Source organism: Muntiacus reevesi, chromosome 12, assembly GCF_963930625.1.
Source record: "Muntiacus reevesi chromosome 12, mMunRee1.1, whole genome shotgun sequence".
In the NCBI taxonomy this organism is placed as follows: Eukaryota; Metazoa; Chordata; class Mammalia; order Artiodactyla; family Cervidae; genus Muntiacus; species Muntiacus reevesi.
Genome location: NC_089260.1, coordinates 48,577,129 through 48,585,291, shown reverse-complemented (window position 1 = coordinate 48,585,291; position 8,163 = coordinate 48,577,129). Strand labels below are relative to the sequence as shown.

At 40.9% G+C, this 8,163-nt stretch overlaps 1 pseudogene; it reads right to left on the bottom strand.

Annotated features, from left to right (window-relative positions):
• Positions 1-3,233: 3,233 nt before the first annotated feature.
• Positions 3,234-3,611, bottom strand: LOC136144666 (mitochondrial pyruvate carrier 2 pseudogene; annotated as a pseudogene).
• Positions 3,612-8,163: the final 4,552 nt, after the last annotated feature.

Here is an 8,163-nt window from a genome sequence, read left to right as displayed (position 1 = left end):
CAGGAGAGTGAAAAAGTTGGTTTAAAGCTTAACATTCAGAAAACTAAGATCATGGCATCTGGTCTCATCACCTCATGGGAAATAGATGGGGAGACAGTGGAAACAGTGTCAGACTTTATTTTTTAGAGCTCCAAAATCACTGCGGATGGTGATTGCAGCCATGAAATTAAAAGACGCTTACTCCTTGGAAGGAAAGTTATGACCAACCTAAACAGCATATTAAAAAGCAGAGACATTACTTTGCCAACAAAGGTCCATATGGTCAAGGCTATGGTTTTTCCAGTGGTCATGTATGGATGTGAGAGTTGGACTGTGAAGAAAGCTGAGAGCCAAAAAATTGATGCTTTTGAACTGTGGTGTTGGAGAAGACTCTTGAGAGTCCCTTGGACTGCAAGGAGATCCAACCAGTCCATCCTAAAGGTGATCAGTCCTAGGTATTCATTGGAAGGACTAATGCTGAAGCTGAAACTCCAGTACTTTGGCCACCTCATGCGAAGACTCATTGAAGACGCTGATGCTGGTAGGGATTGGGGGCAGGAGGAGAAGAGGGCGACAGAGGATGAGATGGCTGGATGGCATCACCGACTCGATGGGCATGAGTTTGAGTAAACTTCGGGAGTTGGTGATGGACAGGGAGGCCTGGCGTGCTGTGATTCATGGGGTCGCAAAGAGTCGGACACGACTGAGTGACTGAACTGAACTGAACTGAACTGAAATGACTGCTGAATGTTTATCATACTTTCCCAAGCTTTAGTGCAGAGAGAATATTAGGGCATGAAGAGAAAATACGAGAGCAACTGAGGGGGGTCGGGTAGAGATACTGAGAACAAAGGGAATGAGAAATTATGGCTAAGCTATTAGATTCTCTTTGGGATTATTTAAAGAATACAATTTGGGATTACATTTAAGTACACTGGCTGCTGGGTTATATCCCAGAATATAACCCCGTGCAGGTGCTGCTCTCAACAGCTGCAGTGAAACACACCACACTGGGTCTCAGTTGTAATTAGGAACTGCCATATTCATCCTCCACACATCAACCAGACTGATCCTCACAAACGTGAATAATGACTGCTCTATCCCTCGTCACCCACCCCCCCACACTGAAATGCTCCAGTGGCTTTAAAGATGTTTTAAAAAATAATTTACTTATTTATTTGGCTACATTCCGTCTTAGCTGTGGCACGTAAGATCTTTAGCACTGGGGTGCATGGGCCAGTCCCATGGGCCAGGCTTGGTTGCCCCATGGAATATGGGATATCTTAGTTCCCTAGGACCTTCCTAGGAATCTCCTGCATTGCAAGTTCAATCCACTTCCTGCATTCCGGTTCACTTGCTGTGCCAGGAAGATCCGCTGGAGAAGGGATAGGATACCCAGTCTAGTATTTTTGGGCTTCCCTTGTGGCTCAGCCTGCAATGCAGGAGACCTGAGTTCAATCCCTGGGTTGGGAAGATCCCTTTAGAAGGGAAAGGCTACCGACTCCAGCATTCAGGTCTGGAGAATTCTATGGACTGTGTAGTCCAGGGTGTTGCAAAGAGTCGGACACAACTGAGCAACTTTCACTTAGTTCCCCAGACAGGGATTGAACCCAAGTCCCCTGCATCGCAAAGTGGATTCTTAACCACTGGGCTACCACGGAAGTCTCTCCCTCTCCCTAAAGTTAAATTTAAGCTCTTTTAATCTGGTATCCGAGGCTCTTCGCCATGGGATCCCTATTGTCTTCCAGCCTCCTTTCTTGTCACTCACTTCCTTTTGTCTACACTTCAGGAACACCAAAGTGTGAGTTTCTTGCTCATACCATGATGCTTTCCTTTATTCATACTTTCTTAGAATCCCCTCTTTCCTTTTTGCCTGATTAACTCCTACTAACTGCTTAAGATGATTCAAGTGCCATCTCAAAGAAGTTAGTGCTGTCTTCCAGGGATGATTACGTGTTCTTACTTGACTCACCCCAAGCCCTTGCATATCCATCATTAAACTTATCACTTGGCATTCAAACTATTTATTTATGTGCAGCTTTTGTTCTTCAGAGCTTGGCAGGTGCTCAGCAAGTGCTTCTTTAATAAATATTTCTGAAAGACAGAGCCAGTGACCACAGAGAATGTGTGTGGGGATCCTTCCCAGAGAGGTTAACAGAGGTTTAATAAATGCTTCTTGAGTAAGTGGCAGGTGAACAGTTTATTGCTGAAATAGCAGAATCTGACCACAGTTTATAGTCCTTACCTGCATGGCAGTTAATGCCAATAATAGGTCATAATTTATAGAACTTCTTATTTTTAACTTGTTAAGTTACTGAAATTCTGATGGTATAAGCTAGTCAGCTTTTTCCTGCCAGCATATTAGAGAAGAGTGCTAAATACCTGATCTTTTCCCATGGCTTGCTGACTTCCTAGCATGGAGTCAGAGCCAAGACAAAGAAATTAGAAGTCAATGCAGTAGTTCCTGTGGTGGAGAGAACTAGTTATGTGGTAATTGTGATAATGTCTCATTTGATTGTGCAACCATGGCTAAGGCCTTAATGGACCTTGACACAGCTATGACATTTAGATTATATTTTGGGGCTATAATATGAGATAACAGACACTTGGTAAGGAATTTTTTTTAATCAAATGTCAAGATTATTAGAAATTTGTGGCACTGTCTGCTGAGGAAACCACGTCTACAGCTTCTTCTTATCTTATAACTTATATTACCTCTTCCTTATGACTACTTTGGAATCTTACTGTGTGTTTGTATGACCCCCTGATCATAGTGAAATGACTTATGAGTGGGCCAATTATAAAACTCAGTTGGAGTTTAAAAATTAACATATTTGATTGATACAGAGATTGTCACCTGATCTAAGATTGACAAGGAAAACCCAAGATTGTTGGACTTGGTGAAAGAAAGGTTGAAAGCTGAAGGATGTTAAGACTTGGAAGATGAATGTAATCAATTTGCAAAGAGGAAAGAAATGAAAGATATAGCTCTTGGTAGATTTGAGGAAATCTTCCAGCTATTCCTTTGAACCAACTACTCTTCCCACAGTTTTGTTTTTTGTATTTGTCTTATTAAAGGTTTGCTCCATTTTCCTGTTGAATCAAGTATAAATACTATCTCCTGATTACAGTTAGAGTTTATGCCTGATAAACGTTAGCACAATTAGCATCACCTTATCAACAATCAGATAATAAATCAGACTAGGTCTCAGTGGCTATGTCCACATCAAGATTGTTAGGGTGATCAGGAACTCTTATTTGTTTGCTTTAGCTTTTAGTTCTTGGTTATATCTTCAAATATGAGAGAGCTCAGACGCTCCTGCTCTCCCAGCAAAGAAATTAACAGCAAACAGACTCCAGTTTTTTGGAATAATTACAAGTGAGTATCTTGACCAAATAAACCCTGTAGCCAGAACAGTAGCTTCAGCTGTGCTGAGTTTTTCTGCAGGTCTGGCTGTGTCAGCCAGTTCAGCACACACCAATCCTCATTTCGTAACTGGAGCCCAGAAAAACACTGTGGGACCGGCAGGGTGGTTGTATGATAGTCTCAATTTCTCAGGCAGGAGGAACTCCACCTCATCGAGGACCTGGCAGTAGGTGACCTGCAGGCCCTGGATGCCAGCGGCTGACATTTCTAAGGATGAGTGATGGTGGGCAGGCCTGTGGGAGAGTGACCACGTGCTTGTTCCTAGCTGGCAGTGAAGGGCAGCTGGTCATGTCCCCCTGCCTCAATGCTTCATGCCCTACTCTCTTAGGGGAGAGTAGGGTGCCCTTCCCACAGCTCAGCCTGGCCCTTGCCAACCACCCTTTGGTTTGTGCTCAGAGTTCTCAGTTCTATCATGCTTTCTTTGATAGAGTAAAGCAACAGATTCTCATTTTTGCTTATGCTCATTTGAATTACATTTCTGTCAAACGTAGTCAGAAAAATGTGCAGGCACTAAGCTATGTACCAGAGACTTAAAGAGAAATATACTAAGGTGTTTATCTCCAAGAATCCATGTTCTAGTGAAACAGCATGTTTTAGGCCAGTGACTACTTTTGTGGTCTTCCCTAGTGGCTCAGATGGCAAAGAATCTGCCTACAGCTCAGGAGACCCGGGTTTGATAGCTGAGTTGTGAAGATCCCCTGGACAAGGGAATGGCTACCCACTCCAGTGTTTCTTGCCTGGAGAATTCCATGGACAGAGGAGCCTGGCAGGCTACACAGTATATCTCATTTATTATTTTAGCAACTCTGTGAAATTGATATTATCATTGTGGTAGACTCTGGTTTTTCACAATAGATACATGATAGAGATCATATATGCAATAGATATATGTAGAGATCATGGGAATCCCAAAGTTGAAAATATAGAAGAGAAGTAGACCCTGCATTATGTATCTTAAATTAACAAATGGAAGATTAAATTTGATGGTATACTCATTCCTGTTATAGTATTGCAAGATACAATCAAATTAAACACCCTTCTATTTTATTTATTCAAAACTTTTGTTAAGAGCTATATTATTTTTATTGAATGTTTTTAACCAAACCATGAAAAGAACTGACATAACATTAAGGAGAAAGCTAAGCTCGATTGAGCTGTATGCAGATGTTAATAAGTTGACTAGGTATAGCAGCCTCCGGATAAACATAATTTAAATGGACACCTCAGCCAAATGACACATTATTTTATGTCACAAATCTTCAGGATGATTCTAATATAAATGGAGCCATGAATCTTGAATTATGGAGTATTCATATCCTACTGTATTTAGAAACAGACGATCAGAGAAAGAAAGTGAGACCAAGATAATAATAGACCAGTTAAGGAGGCTAGACTTGGGCTTCGATCATACTGGTCTGTCTTCTGGTTCAGAATTTCCTGACCTGTTACAGGAAGAGAACAAAGATTCAGCTCTAAGGTGGGTTAAAGATGGTCACAAAGATGTTGGCACTTCTCCCACTGCAAGTGTCTCTTCCACTTGAACCTAGGCGGGCTCTGTGACTGCTCTAAATGGCAGAACATGGTGAAGATGGCACTCCGACCACCCTGGGGCCCAGGCCTTAAGAAACTGATGGCTTCTGCTTTCCGTCATTTGGAACACTCATTCATAGAAGCCATCCTCCAGGAAGAAGTATGGCCACCCTGAGAGCACCACGTTGTGAGAAGCTAAAGCCCTGTGAAGAGGACCTGGGGAATGAGACAACACATGGTGCAAGACCAAGAAGTGCTGAGACAGTGAACACGTGAGCAAGATATGAGAGCCTTCCTGTGAGTGGGTACTCAACCTTAGTGACCCTAGCTGAAGACAAATGGATCAGAAACACAAGTTGCCCAGCTGAGGTCATCCAAATTCTGAACCGCCAAATTCTGAGCAAACAAAATAGCTGTTTGGGGTACTTAATTTTGTGGTAGTTTGTAATGCAGTGATTGAAAACAGGAACAGATATAGTTGCTCTCATTATAAAAATGGAAAATATGTGGCATTGATTTTGAAACTGGACAGTGGGCTGAGACTGAAAAAGTGTTAATGGAGAAAGACAGGGGGTTATTATTGAGGTTTGGCAAGAGGGCAACCTCTATTTTGTATTCACAGTAGGTTTAGTGAAATTGTCACCTAACATGTTTTGGAAAATATAAGATGTGCCTAATACACTAGTGAATCTCAACAAGTAGATTTCCAGGCAGACTGCCAAATAATTCTTATATCTGCATACAATAAAGTAGAAATAGGGAGAAATTAGCTAAATAGATTATTCAATTTTTAGCAGAATTTAGAGGAAATAGATAGAACCCAAGACTTGCTGGCTTCAAAAACAGACCTAGAACACAGATCTAGCTAAGAAAATACTTTTAAAGCAAGAAATAGCCTCCAGCTAAAAATTTTAAAAGGGGCAGTAAAACAAAGTAAAAGTAAAACAAAGACTCAGGGTAAAGATGAAGTCAAAGCTGCAAGCATAAATCCCTTTGATAAGATCTCAGAAACATTTTAAGTTGATAGGCCCTATCAGACAAAAGCTTTGAAGAGTATGTCTTATCACCCTTCTCTATTAAACAATAGAGATTCTGGTAATCTTTAGGCTATTGTAACATCCTTAAGCGGATTTCCAAAAAGCCAAAGGCAGAGAAGAGCCTAGCTCAAAAGGATTTGTGGTCATGACTCTGATCTAAGAGAACAGATTATAGTTTGATATACAGGAATCCCACAATGTTTTTAAAGGAATTAACCATCTTGGAATGAAAGGGTCAGAGACAACATCAAATTAAAAGAGGGCTTTGGACTCCTAAACTAATAGAGGAAGGATTCAGGCCGAGAAACTTACTCAGAAGAAGACATAGGCTATTTTTTAGGGAAAATGAAGAATGACTTAGAAGGCAGTACCAAGAACCCAAAGGTCAAAAGCCAAGAACCACAGAGAATCATACCACAGCTGCAGATATAGAGCTTTATCAAGACACTGGCAACATGTGTCTACCTGAATGTCATATCATTATGGAATAGTGACTGCTCTGTGTCCCTTGTCTTCCCCATTTTTGAAAGGGCATGTCTACACATGCCTGTCCCAGCATTATGCGTGTGTATACAAGTAACTTACTTTTTTATTCAGAGAAGGACTTCAGATTGAGAAGACATATACCTGAAGAACCAAATCTAAGGAAACTTATCTGCATCTGGACCTGAGATTTACAGTTTAAGCCTAAACCTAATGACAAAATGGGGTGAGACTTCTGATGACTGTGGAAGTGGGTTAGTGCATTTTGCATATAGGAAGAATATAATATTTGTGACTATAGAGCAAACTATGGCCACAAATTCTTTGACATTCCTCTGTTTGATAAGTGGGAAGTCTGGGTCCCTCCCCTTGAATTTGCTTAGATTCTGTGACTGTTTTGGTCAGCTGAATATGGCTAAAATGAAACTGCACCAATTTCTGAGTTCAGGGTTTAGGAAACTGGCAACTTAAAAAAAAATTTTTTTATTGGATTATATTCGATTTACAATGTTGTGCTAGTTTCAGGCGTATGAAATTGGCAGCTTTAACTGTCTGTTTCTTCGGAGTCAGCCACGACTTGAGAGGTATGACTATCCTCATACCACTGTGCTGTGAGAAGCCCAGCCATGCTGGAGAGGCCCTGGTGGATAAGATATCATGTGTGGGAAGAGAGAGGCCATGGTGAACTACTGTGCCACATGTGAGTGAAAGTCACTTTAGAAATAGATCATCCAGTTCTAGCAACCACGGATACCTCATGGATCAGAAATAAACCCTTCCAAAATCTATGATATATTATATAAATATTATGAGCAAAATTAACTAGTTCTTTAAGTCACTAGGGCTTCCTTGGCGGCTCAGATAGTAAAGAACTCACCTTTGATGAAGGAGACCTGGGTTTGACTCCTGGATCGGGAAGATCCTCTGGAGAAGGGAATGGCTATCCACTTCAGTATTCTTGCCTGGGAAATCCCGTGGACAGAGGAGCCTGGTGGGCTACAGTTCATGGGGTCGCAAAGAGTCAGACATGACTGAGCGATTAACACTCTTTAAGTCACTAAGTTTAGGCCAGTTTATTACACAGTCATAGGTGACCAGACAACTTCTATTTTTAATTTAATATTTAACCAAAAGCACTTACTCTTCCCATTCATAGAAATTGTTATAATAGTTATACAAAATTTGAATCTATCTGACAGTATGATTTCTGTTGACAGAAGTGACAGAAGTGATAATGTCTTAGTTTTGAGCCTGGGCCTCAAGAGGCTTATGTGCTCCTGCTCTTTTGAAAAGTTTAGAGCTTGAAGAAATGAGTCATCCCAACTAAACCACCCTCCACCTGGTTGACTGTATACTTATGAGAAAGCTCAACTGAGATCATCTGAGTCCAAGCTGGACCAAAAGAACCCACCCAGTTGGACCTAGTCTAAATTGCCAGTGTAAAGAATCATGAACTAAAAAACAGTTGCTGTTTTAAGTTATAAGTTTTGAAGTGGTTTGTTACACAGCAATAGCTAACTGGTATGTTAGCCTTCTATTTGATTTATTGTCAAGAACAAGGTGGAGACGTATTGGTTAGTTCTGTACAGTTTTACATTATTTGTTTATTCTTGTTTCTTTATAAACTTGAGGATGAAACCAGTATACTAGCTTTTAGTGTTTCTCTGTGGCAGAATACAATGAAAATGTAGGAACATTGTAACATTC